Raw genomic sequence first — 16991 nt, 5'->3', positions numbered from 1 at the left:
TGACACAACAATTTTGTGTCTTTTTCCAGACTACACACATCATCGTGTTGTGTACTGACTAACACATGTTTATTGGTCTCTATCATAAATAGACATCGAAAATTTAAACTTGTGAGAGGAAAATGTTCCGTTTCGAGACAGTTGTTTTTCTGCACGAATATTGTTGGTTTTGCAGATGAGCAGCCGAGTCTGCTCTGACCGCCTTCCAAACCATAGAACAAAATTCGACTCTGATGGGACTCGAACCCACAACCTTTGAATTGCAACCTGAGCAGTGACATAGAAGTCCAATGCGCTATCCATTGCGCCACAGAGCCGCGCCTAGCAGTGCCTTTAAGCACACAAATTTCTCTTTGACCCATTGCGTTCAGGACACCCATCTCACGTCTGTCAGTCCTGGTCACACGTTCCAGTATCTGTTCCTTATCCACGTGTGCTCTGGCTCTTAAAGGGTTCGGCTACAGACTGCTGGAACGTTCTCATGACACGTAGCTTTACCACGTGCTTAGATAATGATTTCCAGATAACCAATGGTGAAAGCATTCTCCCAAATTCTCCTCAAAACATCTCGTCTCCTGTATTTCATTTATGTCACTCTATTCCTTCCAAATACTGGCTGATCACTCTCATACATATCTATCCTCTTCATAAAATGTGCACGTTAATCGGTTACTCAAAGAGCTATCTCTGCTCTTCGATAAACATCTTCCAACCTAGCTCGTCTACATTCACAATGGGAATGGTCCAGCCCTTGCCATTCCTGTCATCTCCTCTGAATATCTCATCCTGCAATCAGAAGCTTCCAGCAGACTGGCGATTACAACGGATAAGCAAAGTTCCCTGAAGTAAAGGCAAAAGGTCTGAACAAAATCAGCAGCTCGTGTCCATATCTCATGAGAAAGGAAAGTTAACATTTCGAGTCCAATGATCTGTCTTCGGAACTGATGGGATGGAAGGTTGGGTGAAGAATGTGGAAGAGGGCGGCGGGTTCTAAAATGATTGAACTCGATGTTGGGTCCTAAAATTTGCATGGTCTGTCTGTAGAAAATGAGTTGCAGGTCTTCAAGCTTGTGTTATTCCTTGAAGGAGCATTGCAGCAAACCAGAGACCGGAATAGTGGCCTGGGAACACAGTGTCTAGATGAGAGTGGGGCTGGAATTGTACAGTAATTCAGGCACCATCCGAGGAGCAGTAAAATCGACGTTTCGGGCAACAGCCCTTCTTCAGGAATACAGGCAAAGAGCCTGAAGTGTGGGAAAACAGTGCAATGTGAAGTTACAGGAGACTGGAAGATCCGGATAGTTTTTGTTGATTCTGGACAGAATGCAAGTGGTCTCAGTTTTGTCACCGACTCTGTCTTCCTCTCTCCATTGCAGAGAGATCACATTCTGAGCAGGAAATACAGTTGCCTCTATTGAACGAAATGCAGACAAATCTCTGGAGGATGTGACTGGAAGCTTCCACAGTGAGGAGAGATATCAGAAACCAGCAGGAAATGTACCTTACAACATAGAGCGTTACAATGCAGTGCAGGCACTTCGGCCCTCGCTGCAGCCGCGACCTGTAAAAATAATGTGATGCCCATTGTAATGGAAAATTAGCATTTATTTCGAAACCAATAAAACTACAGGGAAACAAAGAAGTAAGAACCTGACTTTGCAGAGGCAAGTATTGCAGACAGAAAGAAAAAAAAGTAAAGTTAAACCGAACTATTAGCAGACTTACAAGGTCAGTAAAGTACCATATCACCAGACAAGGAATGGGAAAAAAAACAACTCCGTATCTGGAAAGGAACTCGAATGTTTCAGGTCCCTGACACTGAGGTGTGGATAAGAAGAAGCGAATTCTATTATCAAGGGAAAATGTATTATATGTGGAAGGTGCACCAGTTACCTTTTTGTTAGATACAGGGGCAACATATTCAGTCCTTAAATCTAGGCAGTTGAGAGAGTCGACGCAATGGATGCATCAGGATTCGTGACATGAGAGAGATTAACCGCACCCCTATTGTGTGAAACCAGTAATGGTAAAACATTCCAATTCTCATTTCATTTCTCGGAATTCTGTCTTTAAATCTGATGGCTGGCGATCTCATAGTGAGGCTGGGGTCGAATTAGCGCAGTACCCCGACAGGCTTGCAGGTAATACAAAAAGAAGATTTACCAGCGAAGGCTGTAAAATCCAACTCACGACCCCTGATGCATGGCTATGAGTGATGATTACCCAGAGAGCCATAAGTTCAGTGAGCGATTCGCTCGCCCAGGTAGCAAGTAACCATGTTAATCCCAAAAACACCCATTTACATGCTGGAGATATGAGGCACTGCTCAGCACGCATACACCTCATGGACTTTAAAAATCATATGAGAAGGATTGGTTTAGGAGAATGTTTGAACCTGGTCAGTTACTATTGTGCGAATTTTATTAGAACGATCACAGATGTGCAGTCAATGTAAACTTATCCAAAATATCTGTGACGGCAAGTAGACCGTATCTTTTTGATGTGGAACGCTCCTTTCCTCAAATACCATTGGCGAACAGATCCAGTGACAGGTGGCAGGATTTGGGACCATGGGTACTACTGGCACAAAAAAACGAAAGCTTGTGTCTTCAGGGACGATGTGCATATCTGCTTCAATGCAGATATAAGGACATATATGGAGAAACTAAATTGGCTAACTGAGGCAGATAGGGCAGTCCAGGAAACCCCCGCCAAGAGGGTAGCCTAGCGTAGAGCTGTGGTAGATCCCTGCCCCCAAGATTAAGAAGGCTCCCTACTGAGTGCAAGGCAAAAGGCAAACGTGATGTGAGGTTCATACGAAGCTGTGAAACCAAAAGAATAATCCCGAAGTCTCAGTATCGTCCTTGCAGAACATAAGACTCGTTCAAACCTGAGGTTGGAAAAGGAATTATTCCAGTCTTTGAATCCCTCCTGAAGGGTGAAGTGATAATTCCCTGTGAATAATCACCGGTGAGAGCCCCCATTTTTCCAGTCAAAAAGGCAAACATTCCAGGTGAATCGGGGAAATGGAGGTTTGTTCAAGACCTGCACGTAGTCAATTATGCTGTTGTTCCGCCCGCCCCAAATGTTCCTAATCCTTGTACTATATTAGCTCAAATTCCACCGGACAGTAAATGGTTCTCTACTTTGGATTTAGCAATTGCCTTCTTTAGTGTACCAGTACACCCAGAAAGTCAATTCTGGTTCACTTTTCCATTCAAAGGCAAATCGTACACATTCAGGTGAATGGTCTCTTTCCAGTATGAACTCGCTTGTATTTCAGCAGATTGCCGGAATCAATTAATTATTTCAAATCTCTGCAGACGAATGGTCTCTCCACTGTGTGAACTCACTGGTGCCTCAGCAGACTGAATGACTGAAAGAATCCTTTGCCATTCTCAGAACAGGCGAACGGCCTCTCTCCACTGAGTTCGCAGATGTAAAGTAAGATCAAATGACGTCCAGAACCCATTCCCTCTGAGAGAGCACTTGAATGGTTTCTCGTCAGCGTGAATACGTTGATCGTACAGCAGTTCGTGAGGCCTTTCAATGCCTTTTTCATACGCTGGGCCATTAAATGGTTTCTTGTCCGTGTAAACCCACTGGCGAGTCAGCAAGTTAGAGAACTGAGCAACTCCCTTTCCACACTCAGAACAGTTGAATGGCTTTCCCCCGGTGTGGTTGCTCTGATGAATCTTCAGGGCAGACAAGTAATTGAATCGTCATCACATTTTCACAGTTTCTCTCCAGCGTCCCTCCAATTATGCCTCGATAATTCAGATAGTGAATACTTTCACTCCACTGTGAATTTAGCTTTCTGCTTTCCCTTTCAAAGGCCGGTAAGGTCAGGCTACATGGAACAAAGCAGCTCCTTCAAATTCTGATGTAATGCTTCGTTTCAGTTTCCCAACAGCAAATCCTCATCTTTGATATAACGCTAATAAATCCAGAAATATCTCAGTAAGGGAGAATCCTCAGAACACCAAAGCATATGATTTTCATTCTTCGTCGGATGTGGGTATTCCAGAACAGGTCAGCATTTATTGTTCATTCCTGATTTGACTGGATAAGGTGATGATGAGCTTCCATCTTGAACCCTCGTTTCTGTGTGCTGTCGGAAGATCCAAATTATAGGTAAGTGAAATCCACAATTTTGACCCAGTGATTCTGGAGTAATGGCAATATATTTCCGGATCATGATGGTTAGTGGGTTGTAGGTCTTTCCTATCTGTCTAATGCCCTTTTCCTTTTAGATGCACGCAGTTGTGAGTTTGTAATGTACTTTTGATGGAGTCTTGATGAATATCTGCAGTGCATCCAGTGTATGGTGCAGATTGCATGTCTGAGCATTTGGTTATGGTGAATGGATGTTTGTCGATGTTTTATTAGTTATGTGTTGCTGCTCAATTCAGCTGCTCTGTTCTGGACAGTGTTAAGCTTTTCAATATTGTTACAACTGCAGGAAGGAATCCTCAAGAAGGTTGGGATTTAAATATCTCTTGCTACTCAGATGCTGACTAATATGTTGTGCTTCTCCTGTGCATTGTTTCTTTCACACTGCAATCATCCAGGCGAAAAGGAACTATCCCATCATGTCTCATACTGTATTGTAAAGTAGTAAACAGTTGGTAGGGAAAGAAGAAAAGAAAGAAGAACATTTGGTCAATGAGGTGAATAACGCTCTCGCTCTGAGAGTGAATAGCTGTTAATGGAGTCTGCCAGTGACAAATCATCGGTGGCGTTTAATTGCAGGCTATGTGTTAGACAGGCTTTAGGAGTCAAGAAAATCTCTGACTATGACCTGCTCTTGTGGCCACAATGATATATGGCTGCTAAAGTTAGCTTCTCAAAGACATTGTGACTTTCACTGCACCAAAGAAGGACTTTGGACCCATCTTGCAAATGTCCATCATGAAGTAACGATCCATTTTCATCCCATTATTTTTCAGAAATTGGTCTGGAGCCTTTAGCACTCTGGTACTCCAAGTGATCAACGAAATATTTTCCTAATTCCACCACCTCCAGCGAAATGCTATTACCAAATATATATCCCCCTCCCCGCCCTTGTCCGCCTTCCCCAGCAACCATTCCCTCCGGGGCATCGTGGTGCACTGCAGCTTCACTCTCAACACCTCCCCCAACAGCTCCATGGAAGCTTTCCCTAAAATCGCGGAATATGTGACACATACATTCATAGAACATGAGAACGAGGAGCAAGGCTTTGCTGTAAAGACCTTAAAGACTGATTCGCCATTCATTCAGCTCATGCCTGATCTTTCCATGGACACACATCCACTTAACCAAACTCTGAAGGTAATCTTTACTTCCTTTATTATTAAAAAAAGCAGCCCTAGCTTAAAAAATATTGATTGATGTAGCATCAACTACATTGTTGGGCAAGCATTCCATCGAGGAACAAACCTCTTGTTGAAGAAATTCCTTCTCAATTCAGTCCTATATCTCGTTCTAATCTGGAGGCTGTGCCCTCCTGCCCTAGTTTCATCTGCTAATAGAAGCATGCTCTCGACTTCTATCTCACACATGACCTTCATAATCTTATATGTTTCCATAAGATCCGGCCTCATTCTTCTGAATTTTCGAAAGAAGCCTATTCCACATAGTCTCCTGTCATCAGCGAACAGCTTCAAATCCGGAATTCCATCTGCCAGAATATTTCCCATTAACCCAATATTTCAATGTTCCTCTACAGATTTTCACAGTCCTCAACACACTTTGCTCTGCTACTCACCTTTGTGTCAATTGCAGATATTGACACGATGTGCATGGCTCCAAAATCCAAATCATCCATATAAATTGTAAGTAATTGCGGTCCCAGAACCAATCCCTGAGGAACATCGTTGATGCTGAATAATATAGCACTCATTTATCCATGCTCTGCGCTTCCTGTTGAGAAACAATCCTCAATTCATGCTCATACTTTACCCTTAACAGCATGCATCCGTTTGCTGTCAGCCCTTGAACAGCACCTTGTCGAGGCCATTTTGAAAATCTAAGTACATCAATTCACTGGGTCCCGTTGTACACCATGCTCGTAATGCCATCATAGAATTAGAAAAGATTTTGCTGGAATGACCTGCTCTTCATTAACCCAGGCGACATCTGTCAAATTTCTACCGAGATGCCCCGCTATTTCTTCCTGGATAATAGACTCAAGATATTTCTGCACTACAGACGTTAAACAAATTGGTCTATCATGTTGGAGAATGGGTCTGGGTGGGTTGCACTTTGGTGGTCGGTGTGGACTTGTTGGGCCGAAGGGCCTGCTTTGATATTGTAAGTAATCTGATCTAATTCCTCGTATTTTGTCTGCATCACTTTAAAAAGAGTGACGTCAGATTTGTGTTTTCCAATCTGCTGGGACTGCCCCAGAGATCAACGAATTTTGTAAAAATACCGCAAGCACAGTTCTTTTTTAACATACCATTGTGTTTAGCAACCTGCGATGCATTCCATCAGATCCTGGAGACGTAACCATCCTTTGCAATATTAGCTTCAACACTAGTTCTTTTGTTATAATGACTGTTCCCAGGTCGTCAACAAACTTCATCTCTTTGTCAATTACTGGAAAGTTATTAATATCCGCCACTGTGAAAACCGATGCAAATGCCCGATCAATACCATAGCTATTTCCGCATATCCCATAGTAAATGTCCCTTCTTATCCACGAGAGGGTCAACGTTTACTTTTGCCTCTCTTTTTCATTTTATGTTTTAATAGAAACCTCTGCTATCGATCTTTATATTCTGTGATATTTTTAATGACATGTTCTTTCTCACACTTTTCTGCATTAAATTCCATTTCCCTACTCTGAGCTAAGTTCTGCTGCATACCTGTGTCCCAATGTTACCTGCAATATCCTTCAGCACTATGCACAACTGTACCGAACGTCGTGTTTACTAACCCATCCTTCTCCACCCCATCCAGGTCGTTTACAAAAAATGACAAAAAACAGTGAACCCAAAACAGATCGTTGCAATACACCACAATCAACAGAATTCCAGGATGATGTTTTGCCATCACGTAACACACTCTGTCTTCTTTCAGCTGGCTAATTTCTGATCCAAAGCACGACATCCTCCTCATCCCATGCCTCAGTATTTTGCGCAGTCACCTGCCATGGCGAAATTTCTCAAACGGATAACTGAAATCCAAACGTGCATTACATGAACGGCTTTAACCTCATACATCTGTTTAGTCACCTGGCAGGTTTTGACAAGAGTTGTAGCTCAGTTTTAGCTTCCAGATGAAGATTTCCTCACTGAGCTGGAAGGTTCATTTCCAGACGTTTCGTTACCCTCCTGGGTAATATCTCCAGTGTGCCTTCGGGTGACGGACTGCTCATGATTTCTGCTTTCTATTTATATGCTTGCGGTTCTTTGGGTTGGTGATGTCATTTCCTGTAATGATATCATTTCCTATTCTGTAAATGGAGTCTAGCTCGATGTGATTTTGATGGATTTCCAGTTGGAATGCCATGCTTCTCGGAATTATCGTGTGTGTATCTGTTTCACTTGTGATCGGTTGGATGCGTTGTCCAAGTCAAAGTGGTGCCTTTCCTGATCTGTATGTAAGGATACCAGTGAGAGAGGGTCACGTCGTATTGTGGCTAGTTGATGTTCATGTATCCTGGTGGCTCGTTTTCTGCCTATTTGTCCATATGCAAAAACTGATGTAATTTACAAAATACCATGCAAGAACTGTAACAAATGTTGCATTAGATAAACACTACATTCGCCTGAGACAACACGTCCATCCGAGGACAAGCCAAACAGCTACATGCAGGAGAATTAATTGAAGCATGCCATTCCAACCAGAACTCCATCAACAAATCATTCGAGTTCGACGCCATCGACAACACCCTGAGAAAAAAGAACTGATAATGACATCACCACCGGAAATGACATCACCAACCCAAAGAAACCCAAACATTTCATTGGAAAGCAGGAATCATGAACAGTGCTTCGCCTGGAGACCCACTGAAATTGTTACCTAGTAGGGTGATGAAACGCCTGGAAATGAACTTTCCAATTCAGTGAGCAAACCGACATCCAGTTTAATGACCTATTCAAAGAACTCGAAAATGTTTGAGTCTCGTCCACCCATTCACAAAACCGGCTTGACTTTCCCTCATAAATTTATTCCAATCGAGATGATTACAAATCTTATCTCATGGAACTTTTCCAACACTTTACCCACAACCGACGGAAGGGTCAATGGTCTATAATTTCCAGGGTTTTCTCTACTCCCTTTTTTTAATGAGAGAGCAACTTTTATTATCCTGTAGTTTCTGGTACTCTCACTTTGGACATTGACAACATGAAGATCAAAGTAGAAAGCTTGGAAATCGGATTCTTAGCTTCCCAGAGAATCCTAGGATAAATCCGATCCGGCCCAGGGGAATTTATATATGTTCACATTTTCAGAGCTTGTAACGCCTTGTCTTTGGGAACTTTAACCCTATCTCGGATAGTAGCCTGTTCACAGTATTGTCCTCGACAACATTTTGTTGTCCCAGTGCGAATCCTGACTAAAGACATTGCTTTCGCGCTTCCCCCATCGCTTCTGACTCCACGCACTATTTACCACGACCGTCCTTCATTGGCCATATTTTATTCCGTTCATTCTTTTAGCCCTCACATACCGATGGAAAGCTTTAGGATTTTCCCTTATACTATCTGTCAACAAATTCTCATTTCCCTCCTGGCTCATCTTCAGTCTCTCTTCAGGTCTTTCCTGTTTAACTTGTAACTCTCAATCTCCTTAACTGAGCATTCACATCTCATGGGAACACAAGCCTTCTTCATCTCAACAAGAGATTCAACGTCCTCAGTAATCATGACTCCTGCGCTTGACAATTTCCTCCCTCTCTGCCAGGTATATACTTATCAAAGACACACAGAACCTGCTCCTTGAATAAGCTGCATATTTCTATTCTGCCCATTCCGTGCCGTTTCTTTGCCCAACCTATGAATGGGTAATCTTATCTAATCGAATTGCAATTTTCTTTCCCCCAGCAATAGCACTTGCAGTCCGGTGTATACCTATCCTTTCAAAATCTAAAGTAAACATAACTGAATGTTGGTAACTATCAGCAAAGTGCTCATCTTTCGCCAAATCTAACATCTTGCCGTGTTCATTTCCCAGCACTAAATCTAATTTAACCTCTCCCCTTGTTGGCCTGTTCCATTACACATTATTTAAGGAATCTATTGCAGTTACACTCAAGGCTACTGTGACTGAGCTCCTTCATCTGATCGACATGTTGATTAAATTCCCGCATGATAATTGCCATACCATTTTCTTATTTGTTATTTATGTCTTTGTTTACTGCCCTCCCCAATGTGATCTTAAAATTTGGAGGCGGATTGACTCCGACAATCAGTGACATTTTCTTCTTAGAACTTCTGATTTCCTCCCAAATGGATTCAAACCCATTCTCCATAGAACCTATATCATCTGTCAGCATCGGTCTGAGGTTGTCCTTCAATGTTTCAGTTTCACCACCTTCCTTACCATCCTTTCTGTCCTTCCAAATTGTCTCATACCAGTGAATATATACCTCCCAGTCTTGACTATGTTGTCGCCATGTCTCTGCAATGTGTATTAAATCGTATTCATTTGTGATGATTTATGCCGTTATATCTCCAACCTTCTTCCAAAAAGTACGAGTATTCAGGTATAGTGCCTTTATGGTCGCATTCTTACACATTGATTAAAAACATCTATAATAATATCTTCTGCGGTATCCTTCCTTCTTGCTTCTTGCTTCTCCTCACTTGTCCATTTCTGACCTCCATACTTAGTACACAAGTGCTCAAATACACCTTCCAGGTGAAGCAATACTTTCCCTACACTTCGCACAATCTAGTCTACAGCTCATATTGTGGTCGCCACTACCTTGGGAAACGAAGTGTTTTGCAGAATGCCAAGTTCTATCGCCAAAAGTGTCCCTCAGCGTTCAGTTCACTGCTCCTTTAGCACAGAACTATGTTTCCTAGCGAACGTCTTTATCTCAGTCTTACTGCAGTGTTGCACCATAGCTTAGCACATGCTGAATAAGCAGCAGATCATTTTCTGCTTGAGGACCCCACGACCCTCCAGATCAATTTCAGTCATTTTAGAGGCCTGAAGTTTCCCATGTGTTGGCCCCCGACACACTCACCAGGCCTAGTCACACACTACCTTTGGTTAGTCATAAACAGTCTCTGTGAACAGTTGTTTATGCTCCAAACAGATCATTATCAATTCGTATGTTCAGCTGCTCGTCTCTCTCTTTCGGCTCTATCCCGACATCTCGTTTCCTCCTAATTACTGCGACTCCACATATCTTCTGCATATAGACTGAAGTTTTCCTGGAAACCATCAGTGCCAAGGACGGGGTCACTGGACCGAAAATGTTAACTCTGATTTCTCTTTCCAGCATCTTTTGGTCTTGCCCATGAGGAAGCTTGATACCGTGCTTCTGTAATGACCCCCTGCACATAAGACAGAACGGTTTTAATCCTGAAAGTTTCTCTTGTTGATGAATCCCATTACAACGTGAGCCACTGGCATCGACTTCGTAGGTCAATGAAAATAGAAATCATGTGCTTGGGATTTGTGCTGCAGCTCTGTTCTGGATATGATAAGCAACAGAGATCAACATCTCCGTCATGTCAGATGTGAACAGATAGGAATCTCCAGAAGAGTTGGAATTAAGTAAATGTTTTTCAGTTGGAGAAAATTCAACCATTTCTCCCTGCAATAGACTGTGGCTATCAAATCAAAATATTTCATAACCACTAATGCTTAATGCAGCGTTTTCGAGTTAAAATATCTGAACGATCTTCCTCCAGAGTGACAGTACAGGCGTGTCAGCAAATGGAATGATTGACTGAATCACGTTAATTGTTCACCGGGTGAACAGTCCTCTTGTGGTGAGATATAGGGGCAGAATGCAGGAGGAGGGATGGAAAGGTTCTTAAGCAGTTTTACATAGGGACTGAGGAAGTGTTCGTGGTTCTTCCGGATTGAAGTGGGCATACTCCCAATTCAGAACGGACTTGTATCTTATGTTCCTCTCTGTGTCAAGGGAAGAAATTGCAGGTGTTCTGAGCAATGGTTTACTTTCATCTTTGGGTTTGTGGTCGACTGTACTAACGCAAGATTGGGAGAGATAAACCAGAGAATCACACAGCAGTGAGTCTCACATCAGTGGAAGGGAGCCTTTTGGAGCAAACCTTGAAGGAGAGAGGTAACTGCCACTTCACCAGGCAAGGTTTCATCAGGGAGAGTCATCACGGTTTTGTGACAGATGTCATGACTAACAGATTGGATTAATTACATTTTATTGGCAAGTGATCAGGTTTTTGTTACGATGGTAGTGAAGTTGATGTTGTTTGTGTGGATTCCAACAGAGCCTTAAACACGACACCACTCTGAAGACTGGTTAGAGGATATAAGTGAAAAGGGATTTAAGGTCCCCTTGCAGTGGGATACAAACTTAAATTGGTGGTGGTTAGAGATACAGGATGGTGTTTGAAGGCTGTTTGTGTGACTGGAACTGATATTCAATGGTGTAACACAAGGATGAATGCTGGGTCCCATGTCGTTTGAGAATGTGTGGAAAGAATATAGAACATGTCAGGAGGAAATGATAAACAGAGTTGTCAATGATACGAATATTAGCAAAGTGGTTAATAGTGAGGAAGATCCTTTTAGGAAGAAGGAGCACAGAAATGGATTTACCAAATGTCAACTTCAGAGAGGGGATGTTGTAAGTAACCATGAAAAACATGAGGTGGTGCACATTGGAAGGAAAACGTAAACATATTACTCAATGATTAACAGGACACGAGGAAACCCACAGGAACAGAGAGACTTTGCATGTTGGTCCACATATCCGTGAAGGCAGCAGAACATAGTGACAATCACAACTTTACCAGTCAATGCAAAATTTATAAAAGCAGATAAAGTGGTGCCACAAGGAGACAATGTGGTGAAGAAAGTACTTGGCACGCTTTTCGTAATTCATCAGAAAGTTGATTATCCAAGTTGGAATGTCATGTTGTGGCGAAATGGAGCATGAATGAGATCACATTTAGAATACAGTTTACAATTATGGTCAACTTCTACAGAAAGCATTTTCTGAAAATTAAAATTGTGCACAGATGATTTACAAGGATGTTGCGGGGAGCCGAGGGCTTGAGATAAGCATGGAGATGGGATCAGCAGGGGCATTTTAGCTGGAATGTTCCAGGCAGCGTGTCACGTTCTCACCGTTTATAAAATCATGAGGGGCATGGATCGACAACTGGCCTAAATCGTTTGCCCATGATGGTGAAGTTCAAATCTAGAGGGCACAGGTTTTAGGTGACAGGCACTGAGACACACTAAACAACGTATAGAGAGTGACAGAATGATGGTTAATTACCAACAGGCATTGGTTAAGATCAGTCTTCGGTTTTAAAAAGAAGCATTTTCTTAGTGAAAGCAGTTTGGTAGATAAGTCGTGAATGGAACATTAGGGGTACTAAAATTGAGTGATGTACCGATGAGTAAGTGAGTGGGTAAAATATTGTTCAATGCACTATGAAATGGAGAATGCCATATTTGTAAGGAACAATCAATAAAGATCTTGTAAATTAAATGTTATGTTGCAGGACAATGGCTGTGCTGGGATATGAGTCACATTGACTTTTCTGCAGAAACATCAACTGTTTCGGAAGTCAAAATGATAGTTTTCGTCTGTTCAGCAGTGGCGAAGCCAATATATGTTCCAACATTCCTATCAGAACCTGACACGATGAGCATGCAATGCCTGATCGAAACATTCCGGTTGATGAAACTCGTTTTCCTTTGAGAAACAGAATGTAGCAGTTATTAAACTGCAGATTTCTCTTTTCCTTTACCAACTTTATATTCAAACATTCAGTTGCACTGACAGAATGCTGAATTCTGTAGCATTTTTTCCCCTCAGATTTTCAGCCTCTGCAGTGTTCTTTTCTTTAGTGATCTGAATGACCTGATATTTATGGGGAAAAGAATGTTGCAGTTTGTCTCGCATGTGACAGAAGAATCAAATGAGTGGTGACAGGTGCATCTTAATTTTCTAAAGAAGTTGAGTGGAGGTGATGTCGAGTTAAAAGCGTGGATCTGGAAAAGTACACCTGGTAAGGCAGCATCCGTGGAGTAGGAAATCGATATTTCGTGCATAAGTTCTTCGCCAGGTATGTTCGAAACATTGACATTCCTGTTCCTCAGATGTTGCCTAACCACTGTGCTTTCTAGCGTGATCCTTCCTGACTACAATCTCTCGCACCTGCAATTTTCGCCTTCTACTTAGGTCGGGGTAGTGTCGGATACTGTTCCTGAGATGTAACAACATGTTCGTAATGATAGTTTGGATATGCAGTTGGAAGCTCATCACTGATGTAAATCATTCTCTACCTCCCAAACTGCCAAGCACATGCAGGTCCTGTGCCTCCTTTGTTGACATTCCCTAAACACCTGACGCCTGAAAGAAGAAGGCCTCATCTTCGCTTGGGACTTTGATGCCACATGGGGTCACCAGTTTTCTCATTCGCCCTTCCCTCACATTATTCTAGTTTCATGACTCCAACTCAGCATTGCCCTCATGACCTGCACGTCACCTTTCCAACCTAGACGTTGCATCTCCTGTCAGAACTCGTATCTTATTTTCCACCTTTATCTACTCATCGCATTCTCAGCTATCAGGCCCCCAAATCCCCAAACGGCCCATTTATCTCTCAGTCCCTATGGCCAAAAACCACATTTCTGATGCGGTGTTAATGCCCGAAACATCAATTCTCCCACTCCTCGCATGCTGTCTGAACAATTGTGTTTTCCACCACCACACTGTCCACTCTGAATTCTGGCATCTGCAGTTCTCACTTTCTCCACGGCGCAGTATTCTGTAAAAGACACATTATTGGAAAAGTGCAGTTTCTGAGTCTTTCTAAGTTGTTAATTTCATTTGCTCAATCGGCTCTAGATGGAGTATTGAGTGTCTTTCTGCAATTATCATTACAGCAGGGATGTGACAGCACTGGAAACTCTCCAGACCAGATTTACCAGGATATTGTCTGTTTGAAGAATTTCAGTTATGAAGATGGTTTGGATGGACTGCGCTGTCACAAAGATGTTCTCTTTTTTAAAAAAAAACGAGCTGTACTTTTTCTCAAGGATAATGTGTCTTGATTTTTTTTATCAAAGTCATTGTAAATCAGTTCAGGCTCCGAATCAGATGAAGTGTAACAGTGTAAAGTGTAATTATTCGCTGTGAGGCCTTTCGTTTCCCCATCACCAGATGAGGCTTGAGGACAAAGACTTTATGCTTTTGAAATCAACTGTATAATGGTAAAAGAGTGGTCATTCTGGAATGCTGAATTCCGGTTTTTAGATCCTGCTGCAGTGGTGCACTAACTAATAACTTTTCTGCTTCTGCCGTTCTAATTTTTACCCGTAAGCTTCTGTTCCATTGTTACTGTGTTTAAGGTGCTTGTTTTTTCGGAATGTAATGTACTTTCAGAACAGCATAATTCAGTCGACTTTGGATAGACTAAGTTCTGTGGGTTTTCTACGTTCTGTTTCTTTTTTATTTATCTATCCGTCATTTTGTGAATATATTTTGTAATTAGCTAATTGGGTCATTATTACTGTACACTTAATGAAAAAGAATATAATGTTGCGATCTGGGTTGTCTGCTTAATAACTTTTTGAATGGTTTAGCCTTGCCCATAACAAATTGCAAGATAGTTGATGAATTAAAAGAGCAACCGATATGTTCTTGCGTCTTTATTTGGGGTGTTGATTTGGATTGTCGTCGACAGTTCTTGGGAAAGTAATGTCTCATTTAGGTACAAAGTGTTGTCTGGCTATGGACGATGTAAAGTTGGCAGTTTTACAAAAAACTAATTCATGTCAGGCTTCTGGAATAAGCAGAATTGCTGGGGTTGTATCTGCCTCTTTCTGTAAGGAAAGGAGAGGTCATTCCCCGCAGTAGCTCAGCATTTAACCCAGCTGGAAAATTCATGAGAATCTGCAGAGATGTTTAAACGTTAGTTGAATATGAAGCAGCTTGAGTTAGACGCGAGAGATAAAGAAAAAACACCAGATTTCAAGCAGTTTCAGGTACGATTCGAAGAAGAGAGAGCAGCAGAGTCGAGAGAAAGGGAGACAGAGTTTGAACTTCAGAAATCGGCAATTATTAAAGGAATTCACATTAAAACGCTGGAGATAAATGCTGAAGATAAGATTACTCTGGAAGAGCATATTGTTAAAACGACAAGGATAGCAGCTTAAATGGCTGATTGTAATGAACTGGTCCATAAAACAAAGATGGGCTTCCAGAATCATTTTAATCTGAGGGATAGACATTGGGCAGAGAAATCCTCACTTTGAAAGGGAAAGTTAAATCTCTGTGAAGATCATGAGGATAACTTATCACAGTGTAAATAGGAAAACCTTGAAGGGAACAAGATCTGAGGTTTCCGTTGCAATAAAGTCGGCCACATGAAATCAGTATTGGAGAACTGGGGAAAGCACTGCAAAGTCGGATGCAGGAAAACAAAACAAGCCTGGATGTTTTGTTGGCATGATAATAGAATGCACCGTGGAGGCTGGGAAGCTGCATCAGAGTGCACAAACCAATCAGAAGTTGGTAAGGGGGAAGTGCCAGATCTGCTTGAAAAATATACCTGCAAAGTTAAAGTTTATTTACCTTGGACAGGAGTAGTAGATAGAGAGGTGACAATATTAAGGGGCACAGGAACGTCTCAGTCTGTGATGCAGAAGAAGGCGGAAATATGTACTCCTGAAGACCTATGTACTCAGGAATACATGGTGGGATGAAACATTGCTCAGTTATGTACAGTAAGGATAGAGTGGGCAGAAAAGAGTGGCGAGTTTATGGTGGGAGTTCTGCACGAACTCTCAGCTCCAAGAATATAATTTGTGCTTGCAAATGATATAGCTCAATCACCGGTAAGCCGACTGCACACTCTAGTTCAAAAGCCAGTCGAGCTGCAGGCAAGAGTAGCAATGCAGGACGTTGATAAAGGAATTTTCCCAGATTGTGTCTTCACGCAATCAAGAGTCACAATCGAAAGCAGGACAAATCAAAAGGCAAGGATTAGGAGGCTGAAATATGATTATATCCATTTGTGTTAATTAATACTTATTCCCATCTATTATTGGATGTAGGGAACCTACACAATGCATCAAGATTCCATTTTTTATTGTCAAATAAGTGGGACACAGCAGGGGACAAATGTTAAAAACGCAAGTATATTCAGCTCAGCTACTCAGTTACAGCAGAAAGATGAAAAATTAAAGCAGTTGGATCAGAAGACATATATTTGGAAGGAGAGTGAATGCATCCTTGTGTGATATTACTTAGCAAATGATATGTTAAGGAGGAAATGGAGCCCAACATATAATAAAGCACGTGAGAAAAGAGTAGAATGTTTTTTATTCCCAGTAGGCTGCAGAAAAGTGCTGCTGCGAGTGCCGCATGTGCCACAAATTGAATTAGGTGTGAGGAAAATGGAGACTAAAATACAAAGACATTTTCACTGGCCTGGATTGCAGATGAATATAGTTGAATTTTGCCAGACGTGTCATACATTTCAACTAAATGGAAAACCATGGGAAATAATAAAGCCTGCACCTTTTGTTCCTATTGCAAAGTTCAAGAAATTTGTCTTAATTGTCTTGATGCATTACGTAGGTTCTCTACATCCAATAAAAGATCGAAATAAGTATTAATTAGCATAAATGGATGTATTGACGAGATTTCCAAATGCTGTTCAATTTTGCAATATGACAGCTAAAAGGATTGAGGAAGAATTATGATTTTTAAAAAAAAACTAGAGAAAGATTACCATCAGAGATACAATTAGATCAAGGGTCAAACTTCACATCCAAACTTTCCAGGGAGTATATAGATAGCTTCGGATTAAAACGAATCA

The 16991-nt window shown here is 41.7% G+C and overlaps 1 non-coding gene across 1 annotated transcript; it reads right to left on the bottom strand.

Moving 5' to 3' along the window:
• Positions 1 to 225: 225 nt before the first annotated feature.
• trnar-ucu (transfer RNA arginine (anticodon UCU)) lies at positions 226 to 317 on the bottom strand. The gene is given in 2 exon segments: positions 226 to 261; positions 281 to 317. It is a non-coding gene; the product is annotated as a tRNA-Arg (tRNA).
• Positions 318 to 16991: the final 16674 nt, after the last annotated feature.

This window comes from Hemiscyllium ocellatum, unplaced genomic scaffold (assembly GCF_020745735.1).
Source record: "Hemiscyllium ocellatum isolate sHemOce1 unplaced genomic scaffold, sHemOce1.pat.X.cur. scaffold_465_pat_ctg1, whole genome shotgun sequence".
NCBI lineage: Eukaryota > Metazoa > Chordata > Chondrichthyes > Orectolobiformes > Hemiscylliidae > Hemiscyllium > Hemiscyllium ocellatum.
This window is presented reverse-complemented; position numbering and strand designations above follow the sequence as displayed.